The sequence below is a fragment of the Phalangium opilio genome, unplaced genomic scaffold (genome assembly GCF_054372755.1).
Source record: "Phalangium opilio isolate 3A_F unplaced genomic scaffold, DU_Popi_V2 ptg000088l_1, whole genome shotgun sequence".
In the NCBI taxonomy this organism is placed as follows: domain Eukaryota; kingdom Metazoa; phylum Arthropoda; class Arachnida; order Opiliones; family Phalangiidae; genus Phalangium; species Phalangium opilio.
This window is the reverse complement of record NW_028324193.1, coordinates 564,053-590,966: the sequence shown is the minus strand read 5'-3', so window position 1 is coordinate 590,966 and position 26,914 is coordinate 564,053. Positions and strand designations below refer to the sequence as shown.

The window sequence follows — 26,914 nt, the reverse complement described above, 5'->3', positions numbered from 1 at the left end:
GTAGGTACTTGTGGGTGCTTGTAGGTACTTGTGGGTACTTGTAGCTACTTGTAGGTACTTGTGGGTACTTGTAGGTACTTGTGGGTACTTGTAGGTACTTGTGGGTACTTGTAGGTACTTGTAGGTACTTGTGGGTGCTTTTAAGTACTTGTGGGTACTTGTGGGTGCTTTTAGGTGCTTGTGGGTGCTTTTAGGTACTTGTGGGTGCTTTTAGGTGCTTGTGGGTGCTTGTAGGTACTTGTGGGTACTTGTGGGTGCTTGTAGGTACTTATGGGTACTTGTAGGTAATTATGGGTACTTTTGGGTACTTGTAGGTACTTGTGGGTACTTGTAGGTACTTGTGGGTACTTGTAGGTACTTGTGGGTACTTGTAGGTACTTGTGGGTACTTGTAGGTACTTGTGGGTGCTTGTAGGTACTTGTGGGTGCTTGTAAGTACTTGTGGGTGCTTTTAAGTGCTTGTGGGTGCTTTTAGGTACTTGTGGGTGCTTTTAGGTACTTGTAGGTACTTGTGGGTGCTTGTGGGTACTTGTGGGTAGTTGTAGGTACTTGTGGGTACTTGTAGGTACTTGTGGGTACTTGTGGGTGCTTGTAAGTACTTGTGGGTGCTTGTAGGTACTTGTGGGTACTTGTAGGTACTTGTGGGTACTTGTGGGTGCTTGTGGGTACTTGTGGGTAGTTGTAGGTACTTGTGGGTACTTGTGGGTGCTTGTAGGTACTTGTGGGTGCTTGTAGGTACTTGTGGGTACTTGTACGTACTTGTGGGTACTTGTAGGTACTTGTGGGTACTTGTAGGTACTTGTGGGTACTTGTAGGTACTTGTGGGTACTTGTAGGTACTTAAAGGTACTTGTGGGTACTTGTAGGTACTTGTAGGTACTTGTAGGTACTTGTGGGTACTTGTAGGTACTTGTAGGTACTTGTGGGTACTTGTAGGTACCTGTGGGTTCTTGTGGGTACTTGTGGGTACTTGTGGGTGATTGTAGGTACTTGTGGGTGCTTGTAGGTACTTGTGGGTTCTTGTGGGTACTTGTGGGTGCTTGTAGGTACTTGTGGGTGCTTGTGGGTAATTGTGGGTTCTTGTGGGTGCTTGTGGGTGCTTGTGGGTGCTTGTAGGTACTTGTGGGTACTTGTGGGTGCTTGTAGGTACTTGTGGGTACTTGTAGGTACTTGTGGGTACTTGTAGGTACTTGTAGGTACTTGTGGGTGCTTTTAAGTACTTGTGGGTACTTGTGGGTGCTTTTAGGTGCTTGTGGGTGCTTTTAGGTACTTGTGGGTGCTTTTAGGTGCTTGTGGGTGCTTGTAGGTACTTGTGGGTACTTGTGGGTGCTTGTAGGTACTTATGGGTACTTGTAGGTAATTATGGGTACTTTTGGGTACTTGTAGGTACTTGTGGGTACTTGTAGGTACTTGTGGGTACTTGTAGGTACTTGTGGGTACTTGTAGGTACTTGTGGGTACTTGTAGGTACTTGTGGGTGCTTGTAGGTACTTGTGGGTGCTTGTAAGTACTTGTGGGTGCTTTTAAGTGCTTGTGGGTGCTTTTAGGTACTTGTGGGTGCTTTTAGGTACTTGTAGGTACTTGTGGGTGCTTGTGGGTACTTGTGGGTAGTTGTAGGTACTTGTGGGTACTTGTAGGTACTTGTGGGTACTTGTGGGTGCTTGTAAGTACTTGTGGGTGCTTGTAGGTACTTGTGGGTACTTGTAGGTACTTGTGGGTACTTGTGGGTGCTTGTGGGTACTTGTGGGTAGTTGTAGGTACTTGTGGGTACTTGTGGGTGCTTGTAGGTACTTGTGGGTGCTTGTAGGTACTTGTGGGTACTTGTACGTACTTGTGGGTACTTGTAGGTACTTGTGGGTACTTGTAGGTACTTGTGGGTACTTGTAGGTACTTGTGGGTACTTGTAGGTACTTAAAGGTACTTGTGGGTACTTGTGGGTACTTGTAGGTACTTGTAGGTACTTGTAGGTACTTGTGGGTACTTGTAGGTACTTGTAGGTACTTGTGGGTACTTGTAGGTACCTGTGGGTTCTTGTGGGTACTTGTGGGTACTTGTGGGTGATTGTAGGTACTTGTGGGTGCTTGTAGGTACTTGTGGGTTCTTGTGGGTACTTGTGGGTGCTTGTAGGTACTTGTGGGTGCTTGTGGGTAATTGTGGGTTCTTGTGGGTGCTTGTGGGTGCTTGTGGGTGCTTGTAGGTACTTGTGGGTACTTGTGGGTGCTTGTAGGTACTTATGGGTACTTGTAGGTACTTATGGGTACTTGTAGGTACTTGTGGGTACTTGTAGGTACTTGTGGGTGCTTGTAGGTACTTGTGGGTGCTTGTAAGTACTTGTGGGTGCTTTTAGGTGCTTGTGGGTGCTTTTAGGTACTTGTAGGTACTTGTGGGTGCTTGTGGGTACTTGTGGGTAGTTGTAGGTACTTGTGGGTACTTGTGGGTACTTGTAGGTACTTGTGGGTACTTGTGGGTGCTTGTAGGTACTTGTGGGTGCTTGTAGGTACTTGTGGGTGCTTGTGGGTAATTGTGGGTTCTTGTGGGTGCTTGTGGGTGCTTGTAGGTACTTGTGGGTACTTGTGGGTGCTTGTAGGTACTTATGGGTACTTGTAGGTACTTATGGGTACTTTTAGGTACTTGTGGGTACTTGTAGGTACTTGTGGGTACTTGTAGGTACTTGTGGGTACTTGTAGGTACTTGTGGGTACTTGTAGGTACTTGTGGGTACTTGTAGGTACTTGTGGGTACTTGTAGGTACTTGTGGGTGCTTGTAGGTACTTGTGGGTACTTGTAGGTACTTGTGGGTACTTGTGGGTACTTGTAGGTACTTGTAGGTACTTGTGGGTACTTGTAGGTACTTGTGGGTACTTGTAGGTACTTGTTGGTACTTATGGGTACTTTTAGGTACTTGTGGGTACTTGTAGGTACTTGTAGGTACTTGTGGGTACTTGTAGGTACTTGTGGGTACTTGTGGGTACTTGTAGGTACTTGTGGGTACTTGCGAGTGCTTGTAGGTACTTGTGGGTGCTTGTAGGTACTTGTGGGTACTTGTAGGTACTTGTGGGTACTTGTAGGTACTTGTGGGTACTTGCAGGTACTTGTGGGTTCTTGTGGGTAATTGTGGGTTCTTGTGGGTGCTTGTGGGTACTTGTAGGTACTTGTGGGTACTTGTAGCTACTTGTAGGTACTTGTGGGTGCTTGTAGGTACTTGTGGGTACTTGTAGCTACTTGTAGGTACTTGTGGGTACTTGTAGGTACTTGTGGGTACTTGTAGGTACTTGTGGGTACTTGTAGGTACTTGTAGGTACTTGTAGGTACTTGTGGGTGCTTGTAAGTACTTGTGGGTACTTGTGGGTGCTTTTAGGTGCTTGTGGGTGCTTTTAGGTACTTGTGGGTGCTTTTAGGTGCTTGTGGGTGCTTGTAGGTACTTGTGGGTACTTGTGGGTGCTTGTAGGTACTTATGGGTACTTGTAGGTAATTATGGGTACTTGTGGGTACTTGTAGGTACTTGTGGGTACTTGTAGGTACTTGTGGGTACTTGTAGGTACTTGTGGGTACTTGTAGGTACTTGTGGGTACTTGTAGGTACTTGTGGGTGCTTGTAGGTACTTGTGGGTGCTTGTAAGTACTTGTGGGTGCTTTTAAGTGCTTGTGGGTGCTTTTAGGTACTTCTGGGTGCTTTTAGGTACTTGTAGGTACTTGTGGGTGCTTGTGGGTACTTGTGGGTAGTTGTAGGTACTTGTGGGTACTTGTAGGTACTTGTGGGTACTTGTGGGTGCTTGTAAGTACTTGTGGGTGCTTGTAGGTACTTGTGGGTACTTGTAGGTACTTGTGGGTACTTGTGGGTGCTTGTGGGTACTTGTGGGTAGCTGTAGGTACTTGTGGGTACTTGTGGGTACTTGTGGGTGCTTGTAGGTACTTGTGGGTGCTTGTAGGTACTTGTGGGTACTTGTAGGTACTTGTGGGTACTTGTAGGTACTTGTGGGTACTTGTAGTTACTTGTGGGTACTTGTAGGTACTTGTGGGTGCTTGTAGGTACTTGTGGGTACTTGTAGGTACTTGTAGCTACTTGTAGGTACTTGTGGGTGCTTGTAGGTACTTGTGGGTACTTGTAGGTACTTGTAGGTACTTGTGGGTACTTGTAGGTACTTGTGGGTACTTGTAGGTACTTGTGGGTACTTGTAGGTACTTGTAGGTACTTGTGGGTACTTGTAGTACTTGTGGGTACTTGTAGGTGCTTGTGGGTGCTTGTAGGTACTTGTGGGTGCTTGTGATTACTTGTGGGTACTTGTAGGTACTTGTGGGTGCTTGTAGGTACTTATGGGTACTTGTAGGTGCTTGTAGGTACTTGTGGGTGGGCGTCTCGCGTTTCAATAAATGATTTGTAGGAATTGTATTATTTTAATTACAATAAGAATACAAACTTTTATTGATTTACGCTTTCTTTTAAGTATCATTATAAATAAATGTCTGATTGAGCTAAAGTTATGGTCCCCTTTATATATGTTTCTGCTTAGTGCAGATTTTGAAAATGTAAAACAGTTTCTTAACATTCTTAATTAAAATGAAGACTGAAGGAACAGATATTAACCAAAAATGTCTTTATTAGAATCAAGACCTAAAAAGTATCGATAAGACTGAGGGTATCACTTGTCTGAAGGATCAGATATTAATTTTTCTTTTTAATTGAAACTTATATGCATGCTTAAGAAAAAACAACGTTCCATTACCGTTTTCCGTTCAAATAAATTATTTTACTGGTAATCAATTTCAAAAATTTACTTATCTCGGCTTTTCGACCACAATTCCATTACCCGAAAACATTTTATCATTACATTAAGTACTTTTGGGAGATAACGTGTCAAAAAACCTATAAAACAATAAAAAAAACTGTAATAGCGGTCTGTTTAGCCATGACAACAACCTTTTAAAAGTTACAAGGACTATATAACCCTTTCGAGACTAACAGGACCTGAGCAAACTGTAGCTTAACCAGCTACTAGTACGACCGGGGAGAATTGATGTAAACTTGAGTTGAAATTTCATCATGTGCGACCTGCGGCCCAGAAATTCTCCCATAGTCCCAGTGTCGTAGAACATAACTTTTTCGCTGTTATCTGCCAAAATCAATCTTTCTAGGTAGTGGCGCCTCCTCACTTGAATTTTTCACGATATATTAAGGTTTGAACGAACAAAATTCTAGATTACTATTCTCACTACCATGTCCCTCTGCTACCTTGAAGCAAACTTTCCTCTCTTTTTGCTGCTCATTACCGGTGCCATTCTCTTGAATTTCTGTTCGTTATAACTACTATGATGAGTTTATTTCTTTCAAACCAAAATATAAAAAAATTTATTCTTTTTCCTTTTGTGCTACTTAGAATTTACAAATGTATATAACGTTGTGCCGTGCCATATCAAATAGTCTCTAACCATTGTTAGAAACTAGAGAGCGAAATTGGGCAGTAACACTGATCATGCCCTGAACTATGAGAAAGAACAATACGACGGTTCACTAAAGAACACTCGATATTACATCATTTTGCAAAACAGCGAGTAAAAATGTTACTGTCCCTATTGAATTTGGCGCCATTGGTTTTAGAATAATAAAAATGTTCCACTGGGAAGCGTGCCGGTCACGAATGGGGATGTAACGTCTATAGGAACCTTTTAAAACGCAAAACCATACACGTACTCTCCCAAAAGTAATTAATGTAATGATAAAATGTTTTCGGGGAATGGAATTGTGGTCGAAAAGCCGAGATAAGTAAATTTTTGAAATTGATTACCAGTAAAATAATTTATTTGAACGGAAAACGGTAATGGAACGCTGTTTTTTCTTAAGCATGCATATAAGTTTCAATTAAAAAGAAAAATTAATATCTGATCCTTCAGACAAGTGATACCCTCAGTCTTATCGATACTTTTTAGGTCTTGATTCTAATCAAGACATTTTTGGTTAATAGAATTAAGACTTGGTTAAGCAAGTCCGATATGGTCTATTGGGTAGGATACCTGGCTTTCATCCAGAAGGCCCGGGTTCGATTCCCGGTATCGAAGCGAGTGTTTTTGTACCGCTTTTGAAGAATGAATTTAAAGACACATTTATAGGAATAATATTTAGGGTTGTTCCAACCAGTCCGATATGGTCTAGTGGCTAGGATATCTGGCTTTCACCCAGAAGGCCCGGGTTCGATTCCCGGTATCGGAGCGAGTGCTTTTGTACCGCTTTTGAAGAATGAATTTAAAGACACATTTATAGGAATAATATTTAGGGTTGTTTCAACCAGTCCGTTATGGTCTAGTGGCTAGGATATCTGGCTTTAACCGAGAAGGCCCGGGTTCGATTCCCGGTATCGTAGCGAGTGATTTGTACCGTTTTTGAAGAATAGACTTAAGGATATAGGTTTATGAATAGAATTAAGAGTTATCAAGTCCGATATGGTCTAGTGGCTAGGATATCTGGCTCTCACCCAGAAGGCCCGGCTTCGATTCCCGGTATCGGAGCGAGTGCTTTTGTACCGCATTGCAAGAATAAAATTAAGGATATAGGTTTATGAATAGAATTAAGAGTTGGTTAAGCAAGTCCGTTATGGTCTAGTGGCCAGGATATCTGGCTTTCACCAAGAAGGCCCGGGTTCGATTCCCGGTATCGGAGCGAGTGCTTTTGTACCGCATTTCAAGAATAGACTTAAAACTGAAGGTTATGAATAGAATTAATAGATGGTTATGCAAGTCCGATATGGTCTAGTGGCTAGGATATCTGGCTCTCACCCAGAAGGCCCGGGTTCGATTCCCGGTATCGGAGCCAGTGCTTTTGTACCGCATTTCAAGAATAAACTTAAGGATATAGGTTTATGAATAGAACTAAGACTTGGTTAAGCAAGTCCGATATGGTCTATTGGGTAGGATACCTGGCTTTCATCCAGAAGGCCCGGGTTCGATTCCCGGTATCGATTCCCGGTATCGGAGCGAGTGCTTTTGTACCGCTTTTGAAGAATGAATTTAAAGACACATTTATAGGAATAATATTTAGGGTTGTTCCAACCAGTCCGATATGGTCTAGTGGCTAGGATATCTGGCTTTCACCCAGAAGGCCCGGGTTCGATTCCCGGTATCGGAGCGAGTGCTTTTGTACCGCTTTTGAAGAATGAATTTAAAGACACATTTATAGGAATAATATTTTGGGTTGTTTCAACCAGTCCGATATGGTCTAGTGGCTACGATATCTGGCTCTCACCCAGAAGGCCCGGGTTCGATTCCCGGTATCGGAGCGAGTGCTTTTGTACCGCATTTCAAGAATAAACCTAAGGATATAAGGTTTATGAATAGAATTAAGAGTTGGTTAAGCAAGTCCGATATGGTCTAGTAGCTAGGATATCTTGCTCTCACCCAGAAGGCCCGGCTTCGATTCCCGGTATCGGAGCGAGTGCTTTTGTACCGCATTGCAAGAATAAAATTAAGGATATAGGTTTATGAATAGAATTAAGAGTTGGTTAAGCAAGTCCGTTATGGTCTAGTGGCAAGGATATCTGGCTTTCACCCAGAAGGCCCGGGTTCGATTCCCGGTATCGGTGCGAGTGCTTTTGTACCGCATTTCAAGAATAGACTTAAAACTGTAGGTTATGAATAGAATTAATAGATGGTTATGCAAGTCCGATATGGTCTCGTGGCTAGGATATCTGGCTCTCACCCAGAAGGCCCGGGTTCGATTCCCGGTATCGGAGCGAGTGCTTTTGTACCGCATTTCAAGAATAAACTTAAGGATATAGGTTTATGAATAGAATTAAGACTTGATTAAGCAAGTCCGATATGGTCTATTGGGTAGGATACCTGGCTTTCATCCAGAATGCCCGGGTTCGATTCCCGGTATCGGAGCGAGTGCTTTTGTACCGCTTTTGAAGAATGAATTTAAAGACACATTTATAGGAATAATATTTAGGGTTGTTCCAACCAGTCCGATATGGTCTAGTGGCTAGGATATCTGGCTTTCACCCAGAAGGCCCGGGTTCGATTCCCGGTATCAGAGCGAGTGCTTTTGTACCGCTTTTGAAGAATGAATTTAAAGACACATTTATAGAAATAGTATTTAGGGTTGTTCCAACCAGTCCGATATGGTCTAGTGGCTAGGATATCTGGCTTTCACCCAGAAGGCCCGGGTTCGATTCCCGGTATCGGAGACAGTGCGTTTGCACAAGTTTTAAAGAATAAACTTAAAGACTGATTTATAGGAATAATATTCAGGGTTGTTCCAACCAGTCCGATATGGTCTAGTGGCTAGGATACCCTGCTCTCACCCAAAAGCACGGGTTCGATTCCCGGTATCGTAGCGAGTGATTTGTACCGCTTTGAAGAATAGACTTTAGGATAAAGGTTTATGAATAGAATTAAGACTTAGCAAGTCCAATATTGTCTAGTGGCTAGGATATCTGGCTTTCACCCAGAAGGCCCGGGTTCGATTCCCGGTATCGGAGCGAGTGCTTTTGTACCGCATTTCAAGAATAGACTTAAAAATGTAGGTTATGAATAGAATTAATAGATGGTTATGCAAGTCCGATATGGTCTAGTGGCTAGGATATCTGGCTCTCACCCAGAAGTCCCGTGTTCGATACCCGGTATCGGGGTGAGTGCTTTTGTACCGCTTTTCAAGAATAGAATTAAGACTTGATTGAGCAAGTACGATATGGTCTAGTGGCTAGGATATCTGGCTTTCACGCAGAAGGCCCGGGTTCGATTCCCGGTATCGGAGACTGTGCTTTGCACAGCTTTTGAAGAATAAACTTAAAGACACATTTATAGGAATAATATTTAGGGTTGTTCCAACGAGTCCGATATGGTCTAGTGGATAGGATACCCTGCTCTCACCCAAAAGCACGGGTTCGATTCCCGGTATCGTAGCGAGTGATTTGTACCGCTTTGAAGAATAGACTTAAGGATATAGGTTTATGAATAGAATTAAGACTTAGCAAGTCCGATATGGTCTAGTGGCTAGGATACCTGGCTCTCACCCAGAAGGCCCGGGTTCGATTCCCGGTATCGGAGCGAGTGCTTTTGTACCGCATTTCAAGAATAAACTTAAGGATATAGGTTTATGGATAGAAAAAAGACTGGGTCAAGCAAGTCCGATATGGTCTATTGGGTAGGATACCTGGCCTTCACCCAGAAGGCCCGGTTAGATTCCCGGTATCGGAGACTGTGCTTTGTACCGCTTTTAAAGAAAAGACTTAAGGATATAGGTATAAAAATAGAATTAAGACGTGGTTAAGCAGCTCTGATATGGCCTAGTGGCTGGGATATCTGGCTCTCACCCAGAAGGCCCGGGTTCGGTTCCCGGTTTCGGGGACAGTGCTTTTTTACCGCATTTCAAGAATAGACTTAAGAATATAGGTTTATGTATAGGTATAAAAATAGAATTAAGACGTGGATAAGCAGGTCTGATATGGCCTAGTGGCTAGGATATCTGAATAGGTTTATGAGTAGAATTAAGACTTGGTTAAGCATGTTCGATATGGTCTAGTGGCTAGGACATCTGGCCTTCGCGCAGAAGGCCCGGGTTCGATTCCCGGTATTGGAGCGAGTGCTTTTGTTTCGCTTTTAAAGAATAAATTTAAAGACACATTTATAGGAATAATATCTAGTGTTGGTCAAAGTAGTCCGATATGGTCTAGTGGCTAGGGTATCTGGCTCTCACCGAAAAGGCCCGGGTTCCATTCCCGGTATCGGAGCGAGTGCTTTTGTACGCATTTCAAGAATAGACTTAAAAGACACATTTATAGGAATAATATTTAGGGTTGTTCCAACCAGTCCGATATGGTCTAGTGGCTAGGATACCTTGCTCTCACCCAAAAGCACGGGTTCGATTCCCGGTATCGGAGACAGTGCTTTTGTACCGTTTTTGAAGAATAAACTTAAGGATATAGGTTTATGAATAGAATTAAGACTTGGTTAAGCAAGTCCGATATGGTCTAGTGTCAAGGATATCTGGCTTTCACCCAGAAGGCCCGGTTTCGATTCCCGGTATCGGAGCCAGTGCTTTTGTACCGCATTTCAAGAATAAACTTAAGGATATAGGTTTATGAATAGAACTAAGACTTGGTTAAGCAAGTCCGATATGGTCTATTGGGTAGGATACCTGGCTTTCATCCAGAAGGCCCGGGTTCGATTCCCGGTATCGATTCCCGGTATCGGAGCGAGTGCTTTTGTACCGCTTTTGAAGAATGAATTTAAAGACACATTTATAGGAATAATATTTAGGGTTGTTCCAACCAGTCCGATATGGTCTAGTGGCTAGGATATCTGGCTTTCACCCAGAAGGCCCGGGTTCGATTCCCGGTATCGGAGCGAGTGCTTTTGTACCGCTTTTGAAGAATGAATTTAAAGACACATTTATAGGAATAATATTTTGGGTTGTTTCAACCAGTCCGATATGGTCTAGTGGCTACGATATCTGGCTCTCACCCAGAAGGCCCGGGTTCGATTCCCGGTATCGGAGCGAGTGCTTTTGTACCGCATTTCAAGAATAAACCTAAGGATATAAGGTTTATGAATAGAATTAAGAGTTGGTTAAGCAAGTCCGATATGGTCTAGTAGCTAGGATATCTTGCTCTCACCCAGAAGGCCCGGCTTCGATTCCCGGTATCGGAGCGAGTGCTTTTGTACCGCATTGCAAGAATAAAATTAAGGATATAGGTTTATGAATAGAATTAAGAGTTGGTTAAGCAAGTCCGTTATGGTCTAGTGGCAAGGATATCTGGCTTTCACCCAGAAGGCCCGGGTTCGATTCCCGGTATCGGTGCGAGTGCTTTTGTACCGCATTTCAAGAATAGACTTAAAACTGTAGGTTATGAATAGAATTAATAGATGGTTATGCAAGTCCGATATGGTCTCGTGGCTAGGATATCTGGCTCTCACCCAGAAGGCCCGGGTTCGATTCCCGGTATCGGAGCGAGTGCTTTTGTACCGCATTTCAAGAATAAACTTAAGGATATAGGTTTATGAATAGAATTAAGACTTGATTAAGCAAGTCCGATATGGTCTATTGGGTAGGATACCTGGCTTTCATCCAGAATGCCCGGGTTCGATTCCCGGTATCGGAGCGAGTGCTTTTGTACCGCTTTTGAAGAATGAATTTAAAGACACATTTATAGGAATAATATTTAGGGTTGTTCCAACCAGTCCGATATGGTCTAGTGGCTAGGATATCTGGCTTTCACCCAGAAGGCCCGGGTTCGATTCCCGGTATCAGAGCGAGTGCTTTTGTACCGCTTTTGAAGAATGAATTTAAAGACACATTTATAGAAATAGTATTTAGGGTTGTTCCAACCAGTCCGATATGGTCTAGTGGCTAGGATATCTGGCTTTCACCCAGAAGGCCCGGGTTCGATTCCCGGTATCGGAGACAGTGCGTTTGCACAAGTTTTAAAGAATAAACTTAAAGACTGATTTATAGGAATAATATTCAGGGTTGTTCCAACCAGTCCGATATGGTCTAGTGGCTAGGATACCCTGCTCTCACCCAAAAGCACGGGTTCGATTCCCGGTATCGTAGCGAGTGATTTGTACCGCTTTGAAGAATAGACTTTAGGATAAAGGTTTATGAATAGAATTAAGACTTAGCAAGTCCAATATTGTCTAGTGGCTAGGATATCTGGCTCTCACCCAGAAGGCCCGGGTTCGATTCCCGGTATCGGAGCGAGTGCTTTTGTACCGCATTTCAAGAATAAACTTAAGGATATAGGTTTATGAATAGAATTTAGAGTTGGTTAAGCAAGTCCGATATGGTCTAGTGGCAAGGATATCTGGCTTTCACCCAGAAGGCCCGGGTTCGATTCCCGGTATCGGAGCGAGTGCTTTTGTACCGCATTTCAAGAATAGACTTAAAACTGTAGGTTATGAATAGAATTAATAGATGGTTATGCAAGTCCGATATGGTCTAGTGGCTAGGATATCTGGCTCTCACCCAGAAGTCCCGTGTTCGATACCCGGTATCGGGGTGAGTGCTTTTGTACCGCTTTTCAAGAATAGAATTAAGACTTGATTGAGCAAGTACGATATGGTCTAGTGGCTAGGATATCTGGCTTTCACGCAGAAGGCCCGGGTTCGATTCCCGGTATCGGAGACTGTGCTTTGCACAGCTTTTGAAGAATAAACTTAAAGACACATTTATAGGAATAATATTTAGGGTTGTTCCAACGAGTCCGATATGGTCTAGTGGATAGGATACCCTGCTCTCACCCAAAAGCACGGGTTCGATTCCCGGTATCGTAGCGAGTGATTTGTACCGCTTTGAAGAATAGACTTAAGGATATAGGTTTATGAATAGAATTAAGACTTAGCAAGTCCGATATGGTCTAGTGGCTAGGATACCTGGCTCTCACCCAGAAGGCCCGGGTTCGATTCCCGGTATCGGAGCGAGTGCTTTTGTACCGCATTTCAAGAATAAACTTAAGGATATAGGTTTATGGATAGAAAAAAGACTGGGTCAAGCAAGTCCGATATGGTCTATTGGGTAGGATACCTGGCCTTCACCCAGAAGGCCCGGTTAGATTCCCGGTATCGGAGACTGTGCTTTGTACCGCTTTTAAAGAAAAGACTTAAGGATATAGGTATAAAAATAGAATTAAGACGTGGTTAAGCAGGTCTGATATGGCCTAGTGGCTGGGATATCTGGCTCTCACCCAGAAGGCCCGGGTTCGGTTCCCGGTTTCGGGGACAGTGCTTTTTTACCGCATTTCAAGAATAGACTTAAGAATATAGGTTTATGTATAGGTATAAAAATAGAATTAAGACGTGGATAAGCAGGTCTGATATGGCCTAGTGGCTAGGATATCTGAATAGGTTTATGAGTAGAATTAAGACTTGGTTAAGCAAGTTCGATATGGTCTAGTGGCTAGGACATCTGGCCTTCGCGCAGAAGGCCCGGGTTCGATTCCCGGTATTGGAGCGAGTGCTTTTGTTTCGCTTTTAAAGAATAAATTTAAAGACACATTTATAGGAATAATATCTAGTGTTGGTCAAAGTAGTCCGATATGGTCTAGTGGCTAGGGTATCTGGCTCTCACCGAAAAGGCCCGGGTTCCATTCCCGGTATCGGAGCGAGTGCTTTTGTACGCATTTCAAGAATAGACTTAAAAGACACATTTATAGGAATAATATTTAGGGTTGTTCCAACCAGTCCGATATGGTCTAGTGGCTAGGATACCTTGCTCTCACCCAAAAGCACGGGTTCGATTCCCGGTATCGGAGACAGTGCTTTTGTACCGTTTTTGAAGAATAAACTTAAGGATATAGGTTTATGAATAGAATTAAGACTTGGTTAAGCAAGTCCGATATGGTCTAGTGTCAAGGATATCTGGCTTTCACCCAGAAGGCCCGGTTTCGATTCCCGGTATCGGAGCGAGTGCTTTTGTACCGCATTTCAAGAATAGACTTAAAAGACACATTTATAGGAATAATATTTAGGGTTGTTCCAACCAGTCCGATATGGTCTAGTGGCTAGGATATCTGATTTTGATGGATCGTTGCTTGCTTTCGCGGAGTGCGGTTGTTTCTTTTCGCTCTCCGTGTTTGTTGCGTTTTACGGTTTCCTTTTTCGGCGGTCCTTTCTCCGCCTTGTTAGTCGGTTTTTTGCGGCGTATTTTGTTTGCTGTTTTTGACTGTACGGACTTCGGCTTTCGCCCGCGAAGCCTCGGTCTCGAGGGTTTCCTTCGGGGAGTCCTCCATCATGGAGGCGCTTCGACGAAGCGTCTTCGTTGTTTGTATGCTGATGTTGTTGCTGCCGTTAAAAAATCATTTGGTCTTGATGCCATTTCGTCTGTGGTTCCTGGTACTGGAGGTTACTTTAATACGTTTTTGTCGGAGGAAGATGCTGAAGAGTGTGTCAAAGCTGGGTTGGAAATCATGGACGTCCTGTGTCCTGCTGAATCAGTCGTCTCGAGATCGGTAATTATTAAAATACATGGTTTGCCTGAATTCGTGTCCGATGATGCCATGGTTGCGAAATTGGTCTCCCTTGGTTGCGAAATCAAGGGGGAGGTCGGTTTGGCGTAGATGTGATGGATTGTATCTTGGTGAGCGTTGCGTACGCGTGGTTTTGCCCAAGGGGGTTTCATCACTTCCGTACGGCTTGAAAATCGCGGATGTTCTCGGGCGCGAAACCTTTTATCGCGTTCGCCATGAGTCGCAAAATCGGGTTTGTAACGGGTGTCTCGCTGAAGGTCACAGTTACAAAAGTTGTCCGCGTAATGTTTGTCGTCGGTGTGAGACACACGGTCATCTTGCCCGTGACTGCCCAAAGAAGTTGGGTTAGGTAGCTATCGGTTCTGAACGCGATGTCGTGCTCCAGTCCGAAGTCTCTCCTGTCCGCGATGGGGAAGTCTTGCCCCCTGCTCCCATGTCCGATGGAGTTGCTGATGCGGAGATTCCTAACGTCACCGTTGCCATTTCTGGCCATCATGGCCAGAATCTCAGTACAAGTGAGGATATGCTCGTCGACGGTGACCCCGATGCGGAAGTTAACCCTTTTGAACCAGTGGGGGAGGCAATCGGGGAACTAAACATTCGCTTGGTTCCACCTCTGACTTGTCGCAGAAACGTCCTGAGTTCCTGAGGAAACAGAATCCGAATCAGGCCAACGCTCGTGGGTTTACTCCGAATAAACCGCCGGAGGGTGCATGGTTGTCAAAATAGCTACTTTAAATGTTCATGGTTTACGAGACGTTGGTAAGATGGCTTTATTAGTCGAATTCATTAAGGACATGGACATTGTTTTTTTACAAGAAACGCATTGGAATGCGTCGCATGTCGCTGCCTTTAAATTGTTATTTTTTGGTCAATTGTTTTTTTCTCATGATCTAGTGAGTGGCTTTCGGGGGGTCGCTATCTTGTTTACTAAAAAATTGCCTATACGGGTCTTGAATGTTTCTCAAATAATTTCCGGTCGGGCTTTATTGGTCACTACCGAGTTTTTTGATGTAAGAACGTATTTTTTTAATGTTTACGCCCCCAACGCCGAGGGTGATCGGGTTCAGTTTTTTGGTGATATAAGAAAGTCTTTCCCGGACGGTAGAGTCGTGTTTGCGGGGGATCTGAGTGATATTTGTAGTCGCCACCTGGATCGTGGGTGGGGTCCTCTGGTTTTCGGCCTACTAACGTTCAAGTTTTTAAGGATAGCCTAAGTTTGATTGACACTTACCGACTTAAACATGCTAATAATTGTGAATTTACGCGCTCGGGTTTTGGTAAATTTATTCGTTCTCGCATTGACTACATTTTTGTTCGTAATTTTGACTCCCATAAAATCCGTCATTCCCTTATCCGACCTTGTCCTATTTCCGATCATGCCATGGTCATCACTCACATGGATTTCGAGGGCGTCAATCGCGGTCCGGGGACTTGGTCTTTTAATGACTCCTTACTTGACGAAGCCGTTTTCGCGACGGCCGTACAGCGCGTCATCGCTCGCAGTCGGTCTACGCCGGAATGTTGCGATGACATTTTCCTTAGGTATGAAAGTTTAAAGACTCGACTACGTTACTATGCTATTTTTTATGGTAAATCGCGTGCCAGAGATCAGCGGCAGACACGCGCGACGTTGGCCTCTCGGTTCGCGTCTCTCTCGGACCAGTTAATACAGACTCCCGCGGATCATCTCGAGAAGGAATTGTTTGACGTTCAGACTGCTTTACGGGACTATGACTTACGTGAGTTGCAGGGTGCGGTCGTCCGTTCAAATTTGGCGTGGCAGGATTTGGGGGAACAACCTTCCGGCTACTTTCTTAGTTTAGAGCGGCATCGCCAATCCAGGCGGAGCCTGAAGCGTCTTCAGTTGGATGACGGTACCACCCTAGACGATAGCCTCCGAGTGCGGGGCGAAGTTTTCCGCCATTTTAGTGATCTCTACCGACGGGCTCCGACCGATGATTCCGTTACGGATCACTTTACGTCCATCGTCAAGGACCGACTGACACCTGACGACAGAGATCTGTGTGACGGCCCTGTTACGTGGTCCGACCTTAGCGCCGCCTTACGCGCGATGGCCGTTGGTCGTAGCCCTGGCACGTATGGGCTCACCGTCCGGTTTTGGCGGTTCGTCTTACCACTGATTAAGGACGAATTCTTGCGCCTTTTGATGGAAATCCAAACCACGGGTCGGCTACCCCGGTCCATGACGCAGGGTATGGTGGTTTTATTGCCGAAGGAGGGGGACCCGTCGCTTCTTCGTAATTGGAGGCCGATTAGGTTATTAAATACGGATCGAAAGCTCATTGCAAAGGTGTTTTCCTCTAGACTCTCGTTGATCGCGCTGTCCGTCATTTCACCTTGTCAAACGGGCGCTATTCGTGGGCGCGACGTGTCCACGACGACTCAGTACGTGAGCGATGTGATGTCTTACTTACATCTGAAAAACCAGCCCGGTATACTATTGAAGATGGACCTGACAAAAGCGTTTGATTGTGTGGACTAGACTTTTCTGCTTCGCACACTTGCCTCGTTTGCACTGTTAAAAAAAATGGAACTGTTTGACACCTTTAGAGGTGTTTCCTAATGCATCCCCAGTAGCACCTCTATTGGTGTTTAAAAGCACCATTCGAGAGGATGTCAATACGCACCTTTGAAAACGGTGCGAAATAATACCTTCTCTGAAGGTGCTTTTTAAATCCTGTTAGGTGTTTTAATCACTTAGAATAGAGGTGTATATTAATACCAGAAAAAGTGTTAATAAACCCTTTTAAAAAAGGTCTTTTTCAGACAAATTTGGTGTTTTTAAATTCCATTGACGTTGGTGCTTTTTAATTCCTTTTAGGTTTAAAACATCACCCTTAAAAGAGGTTTATAATTATACCAGAAAGGTCCCTATAGACTCTTAATTTCTTAAAAGGTGTTTTTTGAAATAATTGTGTTTCAAAACACATGAGTTACCATAGATTAGTCTTTCAAAATAGCTGCTCAAATCCAGTGGATTAAGGGTAAACGTTTTTTCTGCTGTAAGCCTTATTCAACCGTGTAAGAATTGATACGCGTGCGAAATGGTTACGTTTAACCTTTACTGTATATCCTCAATAGTTCTATTGAAGGACCTGATTAATATCATTCAATAGTGTATTTAATTTTCGGCTCACTGTGAACCGTCAAGACCTCCTCAAAGACACACGAATTCATGGAACCAAACCGAACAACGCTTACCAAAATCTTTAGAAGTAGCACTCAGAGTAACTAGGAAAGTTTAATTTCACGTTTACACTGTATATAAATGTAGTAAAGCTGAATTAAAAAGTAAACACCGAATTTGAAATATTAATATAAAAGATGTTCTTGGAATATTGAAATGAAACAGAGCTTTTTAGCTACAAAACTACAAAAAGAATCGTAATGCCGAAACATACTAAATTATAAAAAAACGTCTTGGTTTGGACCAAGGCCGAAAAAAACAAACGATATGTGTGAGGTTTATCATTTGACTGAAGTTTCAGATATTGCAATTTTTTTTAATTATTTTTATTCCTTTAATCCTTAATCAATATTTAATTCAATCAACTGATTTTACTGTTAATCGATCTATTCCCTCTAAATTAATTTAAAAAATTACATATCTACGCTTTTTCAAGAATAATTCCATTTTCCGAAAACATTTTATCATGAAATTAATTATTTTGAAGGGAGTACGTGTTGAGAGATCAACATTGAATATTTGAAATATTATACTAAGTGTCTACAAAGAGCAAACGAACTTTGATGTAACTCGAAAGTAAAATGTAAATATTTAATAGTAGACGCATATACAGTTTGACGCGAATTTATACATTTAACTTCGAATATCGAAATGCTACATTTCTTTATCGCGACCCCAATGGCAGCATCGCCCCTGTGTTTTAGTTCCTCTGTATGTAATTTCCAAAATGGTGTAAACACTAATAAATATTATAAAAAACCGTCTTGGTTTGGGCCAAGGCCGAAAAAACAAACGATATGTTTGAGGTTTATCAATTGACTGAAGTTTCAGATATTGAAATTTTTTTCTAGTTCTTTTTATCCACTCAATCCTTAATCAATATTTAATTCAATCAACTGCTTTTACTGTTAATCGATCTAGTCCCTCTAAATTAATTGAAAAAATTACATATCTACGCTTTTTCAAGAACAATTACATTTTCCGAAAACATTTTATCGTGAAATTAATTTATCATGTTGAGGATACAGTATTGAATATTTGAAATGTTCTACTGGATGTCTAAAAAGAGCAAGCGAACTTTGGCATAATTCGAATGGAAAATGTAAATATTTCATAGAAGCCAAACCAGGGTGTTGCGCGAATATATACATATAATTTCGTATATCGAAATGCTACATTTCTATTGTCGCCTCTATGAAGGTAAAGTTGCTCTGGAACTTCCATTTCCATACTTTAGAATTTCTTGGTCATAACTCAGTCTTCATTTGAAACGTCACCCCCCCTACTTTACAGCGGTTACGTATTACGCGTAATCAGCTTAGCAAGCGTAAAGATCATTTCGGAAAACACAGGGGCGAGGCCACCATTGGGGTGTATTCTCCCTCGCACCAAGGGTCATCGCCAGACGGTGCCAAAGTTCACTACGGGCAGGAGGCTAGTCAACTAGCACTGCCTATAGCGGTGCTTCTAAACGAGCGAGAAAATGAAAGAGAGAAAACACCCCAATGGCGGCATCACACCTGTGTTTTAATTTCTCTGTATGTAATTTCCAAAATGGTCTACTCACTTACAAATGTACACCGATTACGCTGAGTGATCGGTCGTTCGGGCACTAGCGAGTGTCAAGCCATAACCATAACCATTCATGTACACGAATGTTTTATAGTGTTAGGTTAATAAGGTTGGCAGTAAAGTCCGGAGTGTCATGTACCGTTTACTAATGTGAAAAGGTTTCGATCTATATGGTAATATTGGCTGAGTGTGTTGCGACGGCTCAGATGACCCATACACTGGAACCACTGGTGATTATAATATGCAATATATTGGGAAAATAGAGGATGGGAGGGGGTGTCGGAGTTAAATGTGACCTTTTTGGCATAACTAGTAATGAATGATGTGTTTAACCATATTATCTCCGCGGGAAATGAATACAAGTCATTGGTTCTGAGAAGTATTTCTGTTTGTGTGATCTTTACCCTTAACCACGCAGGATAAACTTTGTGGCTTTGTCTTAAGTAGACGACATTCACTGTAAACGACAGTCTTATCAACAACTTAAAACAGATTTAAACTTCTTTTGGTGCAATCTTGAAAATTTGTCAAGCCAGCAACAATTAAAACTATGTTGGTCAAGATGCTTACAAGTTAGTTATCATCGACACGAAATCCCTTCAAAATAATTAATTCCATGGTAAAATGTTTTCGAAAAATGTAATTGTTCTTGAAAAAGCGTAGATATGTAATTTTTTAAATTAATTTAGAGGGACTAGATCGATTAACAGTAAAAGCAGTTGATTGAATTAAATATTGATTACGGATTGAGTGCATAAAAATAACTAGAAAAAAATTTCAATATCTGAACTTCAGTCAATTGATAAACCTCAAACATATCGTTTGTTTTTTCGGCCTTGGCCCAAACCAAGACGGTTTTTTATAATATCTGTCACTTCAGTCTTAATGTAATTAAATTTTGAATAACCATGTTTGCTTTACCGTCATACATTTGCACTCTAAAATATAACGGTGCATTCAAACACCATATATGCTGTTCTTTCCGGTGCCAAAAAAGACATCATTTAGGGTGTACTTTAACCCCATTTTAATGATCAATTCTCGCCATTTGCTAATATTATTTGCAAGTATTAAGGAAATATTAGGCATTTATGCACCATTTACAGTGGTTTTTAACGTATCTGTTAGGCAATCTGTTGAATTTCTAATATTACTTAGTTTAATGGTGTTAAAAGTATGGAAAACGTACGCTACCTCTGTCACATTATTAAACCAAGTGAAGTGAAATAGTTGTTAAAATTTATTTTTTCCATATTTAGCACCACATTTATGGTGTAAAACAAATCCGTCAATACACCATTTCAAGTCCCTGTTTACCCATTTAAAGACCCTATTTCCCCCGTTTTAAGGCCCTATTGACCCATTTCAAGTTAATTGTACTATGGTAATTAACCGCTTGCCTGCCTTACGACCGAATTCCAATTCGGCTGAAAATACCGCAATTTGGCGGGTTTTTTTTCTAATGGGATAAACATCTTGGCTTAAATTAAAATTCTATCTACGCCCGTTAACATCTGATTAACTTGAGTGGTTATGTAAAATGAGCAATAATCCCATCTATTTTGTAAAACATTAAGCAAAATTTATAGTTTAGAAGAATGAAATATTTTTAAATCGCAGAAATGCACCGTTATAAAGCGATTCGCTTATTTTAATTTTTAAGTCAAATTACGTAACACTGTAACGAACTTAAACGAAGTTTGAACATAGAATGAGTTCCCAAGAATAATTTTCTAACGTAATATAGTGCCTGTGAAAAACCACATATTATTAAAAGCAAATATTTTTATTTTTAAACGCTGTCAACGATAAAACGTTTGTTATTATTGAACTGTTTTTATTAAATTTACAACATTTATAGGATTATGTCTACTATTAAGAGGTACAATGCTTGAAATTTGTGTCTCAATGACAAGTAACCTAACTAACATATGCCTTACCTAACCCGACCTATAAAACAAGCAATATTTTCAACGTTTTTTGTTGAGGGACCTTGAAAAATAAACGATTTTTTGGAAAAGGCCCGAGTTGATTAGTAATGACCTAATATTAATCTCGGTTTGTAAAATAAAAATAAAATTCTTATGCCATGAAATATTTTCCAATAAGCATGTATTTTTTAAAAATTGTGCATACAGACCTCAGAAAGGTTTTTAAGTTATGTTTTAAAAACTAAAACATGCTCATTACTAAAACCAATCTGACTCCATTAGTTGTTGCCCAAAAGAGTTAATTTGGATAATTTTAACGGCATTAACTTTTTTACTTAATATCGTGTTCAGTCAGGATGAAATGGGGTAAATACGGACATGAAATGGGGGTAAATACGGACATGAAATGGGGGGTAAATACGGACATGAAATGGGGGGTAAATACGGACATGAAATGGGGGTAAATACGGACATGAAATGGGGGGTAAATACGGACATGAAATGGGGGGTAAATACGAACTTGAAATGGGGGTAAATACGAACTTGAAATAAGGGTAAATACGAACTTGAAATGGGTCTAAATACGGACTTGAAATGGGTCTAAATACGGACTTGAAATGGGTCTAAATACGGACTTGAAATGGGTCTAAATACGGACTTGAAATGGGTCTAAATACGGACTTGAAATGGGTCTAAATACGGACTTGAAATGGGTCTAAATACGGACTTGAAATGGGTCTAAATACGGACTTGAAATGGGTCTAAATACGGACTTGAAATGGGTCTAAATACGGACTTGAAATGGGTCTAAATACGGACTTGAAATGGGTCTAAATACGGACTTGAAATGGGTCTAAATACGGACTTGAAATGGGTCTAAATACGGACTTGAAATGGGTCTAAATACGGACTTAAGTGCTCATTTAATTGTAAAGATTAAATAGGAAAATTGAGACTGGGTGAAAGATAAGTGTAGTTTTAATTTTAATTAAATAAGGTATCCATGAATTTAACAAAAAAATCGTGTTTTGACTTTTGAGTTAATTTCACCTTAATTTTACTTACGTTTAAAGGTTTATCTCGATTAAGTTTAGTTTAAAGGTTTATCTCGATTAAGTTTAGTTTAAAGGTTTATCTCGATTAAGTTTAGTTTAAAGGTTTATCTCGATTAAGTTTAGTTTAAAGGTTTATCTCGATTAAGTTCAGTTTAAAGGCTTATCTCTATTAAGTTTAGTTTAAAGGCTTATCTCTATTAAGATTAGTTTAAAGGCTTATCTCGATTAAGTTTAGTTTAAAGGCTTATCTCGATTAAGTTTAGTTTAAAGGCTTATCTCGATTAAGTTTAGTTTAAAGGCTTATCTCGATTAAGTTTAGTTTAAAGGCTTATCTCGATTAAGTTTAGTTTAAAGGCTTATCTCGATTAAGTTTATTTTAAAGGCTTATCTCGATTAAGTTTGGTTTAAAGGCTTATCTCGATTAAGTTTGGTTTAAAGGCTTATCTCGATTAAGTTTGGTTTAAAGGCTTATCTCGATTAAGTTTGGTTTAAAGGCTTATCTCGATTAAGTTTAGATTAAAGGCTTATCTCGATTAAGTTCGGTTTAAAGGCTTATCTCGATTAAGTTTGGTTTAAAGGCTTATCTCGATTAAGTTTAGATTAAAGGCTTATCTCGATTAAGTTCGGTTTAAAGGCTTATCTCGATTAAGTTTGGTTTAAAGGCTTATCTCGATTAAGTTTGGTTTAAAGGCTTATCTCGATTAAGTTTGGTTTAAAGGCTTATCTCGATTAAGTTTGGTTTAAAGGCTTATCTCGATTAAGTTTAGATTAAAGGCTTATCTCGATTAAGTTCGGTTTAAAGGCTTATCTCGATTAAGTTTAGTTTAAAGGCTTATCTCGATTAAGTTTAGTTCAAGGGTTTATCTCGATTAAGTTTAGTTTAAAGGTTTATCTCGATTAAGTTTAGTTTAAAGGTTTATCTCGATTAAGTTTAGTTCAAAGGTTTATCTCGATTAAGTTTAGTTCAAAGGTTTATCTCGATTAAGTTTAGTTCAAAGGTTTATCTCGATTAAGTTTAGTTCAAAGGTTTATCTCGATTAAGTTTAGTTCAAAGGTTTATCTCGATTAAGTTAAGTTCAAAGGTTTATCTCGATTAAGTTTAGTTCAAAGGTTTATCTCGATTAAGTTTAGTTCAAAGGTTTATCTCGATTAAGTTTAGTTCAAAGGTTTATCTCGATTAAGTTTAGTTCAAAGGTTTATCTCGATTAAGTTTAGTTCAAAGGTTTATCTCGATTAAGTTTAGTTCAAAGGTTTATCTCGATTAAGTTTAGTTCAAAGGTTTATCTCGATTAAGTTTAGTTCAAAGGTTTATCTCGATTAAGTTTAGTTCAAAGGTTTATCTCGATTAAGTTTAGTTCAAAGGTTTATCTCGAATAAGTTCAATTTAAAGGTTTATCTCGATTAAGTATCTTGTTAGCACGCACAAAACTAGGCCCTTTTAGTTGTCAACGAGAAAGAAATGAAGAAATAGGTTTAAGCGCGCTATAAGGTTAGGCTGACTTCTGACCCAAAAGTAAATTTTTGACGTACTCTCAGAATTAACAAAAATTAACATACTTAGACTTAATTGTTTTTGATGACACTTGCAAAAGGCACACCCTGAATACTTAATTGTTAAATTAAGAGTATTCCGAAAAGTAACTTCGCTCTAGTTTTTCAGTTAGAGGTGGTTAAATATCACGAAAAACCCCATGTTAATCTCCTTAGGAAAATTGGTAAAAGCATGTGAATTTTGCTTTAACGTTACAAAGGAGTATCAAGTCATATCTACAAGGGCCTACCGGCCCTGTAGAATACACCGCCTAACTGATCGTTCCTTCGACGCAAACGAGTGTCAAGCTATGACAATAATCATTTATATACATGTACTTTTTATAGTGTTAGTTTATTAAGGTTAGGTCTGGAAAGTCATGTACCGTTTATTAATGTGAAAAGGTTTCTACCTATATGGTAATATGGGCTAAGTGTGGTGCGACGGCTCAGATGACTCATACACTGGAATCATATATTTCATGTATTGGGAAAATAGAGGAAGAGGGGAGGTCGAAGGTGAGTCTGACTTCGCACAACTGGTAAGGTACGATGTGCTGAACCATATTATTTCCACAGGAAATGAATATAACAAACCATTGGTACTGAGACGTATTTCTATTTATGTAATCTTTACCCTTACCTTTGGTCATATTTATACCGATATCCTATTTTTCCAGTGTATAAAAGGAGAGCTACCTACTTAAAGAAACCACAGAGTACCAAGGTTGTTGCTTCGTCTTAAGTAGACAACATTAGTTAATAAATTAGTTTGAGCAAAATAAATTCTTTATCATATTTTCTGCAACATCAACTTACAACAGATTTAAAATTTTTTGGTGCAAACTTGAAAAATTGTTAAGCCAGCCTTAATTAAACTATGTCCGTCAAGGTGCTTACAAGTTATTACTGTTTGTTCATTAATATTTTCACACTGCATCCGCATTGTACTGTTATAGATAAATCATCAGCCTTTCCACCTTTAAAATCACCAGTGAATGAAAAATATCACCTAAACACAATTTATCCCTTTTCACTCTTAAGTGCGTTCATTCATATGTGCATAGTGCGTTCGTAATGCATTGTTATAGAGAAATCATAATCGCCACCCTTTGAAAATCAAAAATGCCTCTTTAATAGTCTACCATTGTGATTGAGGCACTCTTCCAGACGACTGTCTATGTCTTGCAATACATTTGCAAGCAGTAAACTCATGACGCATGGTAATACTACGTTAAGGCTTGATGTAGGGGGGTATGATAATGCCCTTGTAATTTGGCACGAACAGTAGAATGGCTTAGTGAGACTTCTTGATCCACCGCTCTATACTAGCATGAGATTGGCTTGAAAACTTTCTACGACGTCAAAGTCTCTATCCTCATTACAGACTATACAGTCTCTTCTACGTTCACGATCTTGCACTACCGAAATCACGAAGGTGTTCGCACCCGGATGTTGTCGGTGTGGAGACCGTTCGGCATAAAGCACTGCCTTTAGTTGAACGTTACCGCGACCTTCACCCAAAATAAACGTGCTGTCCAATTTGTCCTGGTTAGAACAGGTTGGCATTTTGCTAGGAAACGAGACTAACTACTGTAATTCTACTACTTAGCTGATACACTGAAAGACCCTGTATATCTAAAGAGACCGGAAGTTCCTCAAAGTTGAGTTTTCAAAAATTGCCAGCTTGAGCAGGTCATGGTGTGTATAATGGTGAAGGTCGCTTTAACGTTCGACACGTGACACCGCGGTATGTTTGGTCCTCCAATGTCCTGACCCGATAGGTCCAAACAATTACCATCCTGGTTTTTCGGCTCAGTGTTGCTGTATTGCCGGTCCCATTAGAAATACAAGGTCTGTAGTGTTACAATTGTAACAATACGCCTGTTAAAAAGGCACAAATACTGTAAAAAAAACATTGTAATAATGGTTGGCCAATTTTTAAACACCCCAAACCTTAAACTTTGGACAAAATAAGGAAAACATAAAGGTTTCTTTGGGAATAACTTTGAAGAAGGTCCGAGTTGTCTGTGGAACCGAGAAAAAAGGCCGTAGTGAAAAGTAATCATCGTTACGTAGCAGTTAGGTTCGAATTTAATTAGTCTCGTCTCTTAACAAAATGCCAGTGTATTCAAACCAGGGCAAATTAAACATGATGTTTACGAGGATTACCCAAGACGGCAAAACCTTTGCGTGAACTAGTTGAAGCCGATCCATTATTTTTTAGAAAGGTACTGTTCTCTGACGAGGCTATTTAGGGATGGTTCCTTAAACCTTCATAACGTGCATTTTTGGGTGGGCATTCTTGGAAACCATATTATCGGACCCTTTTTCTTGATAAGAAAATCTCTGAACGCATTTACTTGGACTTCCTGCGTCATGAGTTCGCTGCTTGTATAGTTATTGCGAGAAATGGACAGATGAAGAGTGCCTGCACCACAGTGGTAATCACATTGAACATTTACGTTGACGTTGATGTGTACCAAACAGATTAGAGGCTGTAATTTGAGGACCAAATTCCAAGACTAATCGTAAGACTTTGCTTATAAATTTGCCGTTGCTCCCCCCACTTGACTGGTATGCTAGGTGATATTTCAGTAGGAGAAAATTTATTGAATTAGGGATAGCGAGAGATGGCTAGCGATGTGGCTTAGTTGTGGCTTAGTTATGGGCTAGACGCCCTTGTTTTATTGGCCACATTATTACATTGAATGTTGCCAGATTAAATTGTTGCTGGTGAACTATGTTAATTATATATTAAAATTTAAATGGAAAAGTTACATTTTGACACATTCCTTACCCTAAAATTTTGTATTTGGAGCCTATTAATTTATTATAGTGATAATGTAATTAATTTTAGTGTTAAATAGGAAAACATTTAGGCTGAAAGAACAACTGCGCAGTTTAATCTTATTTTCTTATTTCAGTAAAGGGTTATCTATAGATGCCCAAAAAACCTGTTGTTTTCGATTAATTTCACTTTAAATATGGTTATTAAGTTGACATTAACGGCTTAATTTCTTTTATTAGTGTTATTGCAATTTATTATAAGAGTTTGAATAAGAAAGTCTCCTAAACTGCAAACTTTAGAGGAGTGACTATTTGACTCTTGCGGAACAATCACTATTTTGCCCCAAAACTTTTAAATATCGTGCCTTTTCAATGGCTCTCTTTTTAAAAATGGGGAAAAATGCATTTAAATGACAATTTAATTAATCGTAAGAACTAAACAGGAAAATGGAGGCTGGATTTGTTAGTTTAATTATAAGATATCCATGAATTTACCCAAAACACGAATCTTTCACATTAATTATACTTGATTGAGTTTAATTTAACGGCTTATCTTGTTTATCTAGTGTGGACTTAGTTTATAATACAAGTTTCAATAAAATATTAACTTTAATTGCAATTTCCCTAAAATTATATGTATGCGCTTTTGATGTATTTTAATGATCATTTAAGTTAATTTGAAAGTGAAATAGGAAACTACTGTGGCTGTACGAAAAACTTGTGATGTTTTAATCTTAATTTGAGCCTGGTTCATGAGTGTGAAAACTTTAATTATGTATTTGGTTAATTGTGATCAGTTTAATTTGACATATTTAGAACTTTGAGTTGCCATTTTATTGTATGGAATTGTAATTGCGGTATATTCAATTTGTGCCTAT

General features: G+C 40.3%; 17 non-coding genes across 17 annotated transcripts; all 17 read left to right on the top strand.

Annotated features, from left to right (window-relative positions):
* The first annotated feature begins 6,128 nt into the window (after nucleotides 1-6,128).
* TRNAE-UUC (transfer RNA glutamic acid (anticodon UUC)) lies at nucleotides 6,129-6,200 on the top strand. Its single transcript has one exon. It is a non-coding gene; the product is annotated as a tRNA-Glu (tRNA).
* A 224-nt stretch (nucleotides 6,201-6,424) lies between these two features.
* Nucleotides 6,425-6,496, top strand: TRNAE-CUC (transfer RNA glutamic acid (anticodon CUC)). The gene has a single exon. It is a non-coding gene; the product is annotated as a tRNA-Glu (tRNA).
* Nucleotides 6,497-6,725: 229 nt separating this feature from the next.
* TRNAE-CUC (transfer RNA glutamic acid (anticodon CUC)) lies at nucleotides 6,726-6,797 on the top strand. Its single transcript has one exon. It is a non-coding gene; the product is annotated as a tRNA-Glu (tRNA).
* A 243-nt stretch (nucleotides 6,798-7,040) lies between these two features.
* On the top strand, nucleotides 7,041-7,112 carry TRNAE-UUC (transfer RNA glutamic acid (anticodon UUC)). Its single transcript has one exon. It is a non-coding gene; the product is annotated as a tRNA-Glu (tRNA).
* A 79-nt stretch (nucleotides 7,113-7,191) lies between these two features.
* Nucleotides 7,192-7,263, top strand: TRNAE-CUC (transfer RNA glutamic acid (anticodon CUC)). Its single transcript has one exon. It is a non-coding gene; the product is annotated as a tRNA-Glu (tRNA).
* Nucleotides 7,264-7,644: 381 nt separating this feature from the next.
* On the top strand, nucleotides 7,645-7,716 carry TRNAE-CUC (transfer RNA glutamic acid (anticodon CUC)). The gene has a single exon. It is a non-coding gene; the product is annotated as a tRNA-Glu (tRNA).
* A 230-nt stretch (nucleotides 7,717-7,946) lies between these two features.
* Nucleotides 7,947-8,018, top strand: TRNAE-UUC (transfer RNA glutamic acid (anticodon UUC)). The gene has a single exon. It is a non-coding gene; the product is annotated as a tRNA-Glu (tRNA).
* Nucleotides 8,019-8,097: 79 nt separating this feature from the next.
* TRNAE-UUC (transfer RNA glutamic acid (anticodon UUC)) lies at nucleotides 8,098-8,169 on the top strand. The gene has a single exon. It is a non-coding gene; the product is annotated as a tRNA-Glu (tRNA).
* Nucleotides 8,170-8,959: 790 nt separating this feature from the next.
* On the top strand, nucleotides 8,960-9,031 carry TRNAE-CUC (transfer RNA glutamic acid (anticodon CUC)). Its single transcript has one exon. It is a non-coding gene; the product is annotated as a tRNA-Glu (tRNA).
* A 1,227-nt stretch (nucleotides 9,032-10,258) lies between these two features.
* TRNAE-UUC (transfer RNA glutamic acid (anticodon UUC)) lies at nucleotides 10,259-10,330 on the top strand. Its single transcript has one exon. It is a non-coding gene; the product is annotated as a tRNA-Glu (tRNA).
* Nucleotides 10,331-10,409: 79 nt separating this feature from the next.
* Nucleotides 10,410-10,481, top strand: TRNAE-CUC (transfer RNA glutamic acid (anticodon CUC)). The gene has a single exon. It is a non-coding gene; the product is annotated as a tRNA-Glu (tRNA).
* Nucleotides 10,482-10,862: 381 nt separating this feature from the next.
* TRNAE-CUC (transfer RNA glutamic acid (anticodon CUC)) lies at nucleotides 10,863-10,934 on the top strand. The gene has a single exon. It is a non-coding gene; the product is annotated as a tRNA-Glu (tRNA).
* A 230-nt stretch (nucleotides 10,935-11,164) lies between these two features.
* TRNAE-UUC (transfer RNA glutamic acid (anticodon UUC)) lies at nucleotides 11,165-11,236 on the top strand. The gene has a single exon. It is a non-coding gene; the product is annotated as a tRNA-Glu (tRNA).
* Nucleotides 11,237-11,315: 79 nt separating this feature from the next.
* Nucleotides 11,316-11,387, top strand: TRNAE-UUC (transfer RNA glutamic acid (anticodon UUC)). The gene has a single exon. It is a non-coding gene; the product is annotated as a tRNA-Glu (tRNA).
* A 222-nt stretch (nucleotides 11,388-11,609) lies between these two features.
* Nucleotides 11,610-11,681, top strand: TRNAE-CUC (transfer RNA glutamic acid (anticodon CUC)). Its single transcript has one exon. It is a non-coding gene; the product is annotated as a tRNA-Glu (tRNA).
* Nucleotides 11,682-11,760: 79 nt separating this feature from the next.
* TRNAE-UUC (transfer RNA glutamic acid (anticodon UUC)) lies at nucleotides 11,761-11,832 on the top strand. The gene has a single exon. It is a non-coding gene; the product is annotated as a tRNA-Glu (tRNA).
* A 496-nt stretch (nucleotides 11,833-12,328) lies between these two features.
* Nucleotides 12,329-12,400, top strand: TRNAE-CUC (transfer RNA glutamic acid (anticodon CUC)). The gene has a single exon. It is a non-coding gene; the product is annotated as a tRNA-Glu (tRNA).
* Nucleotides 12,401-26,914: the final 14,514 nt, after the last annotated feature.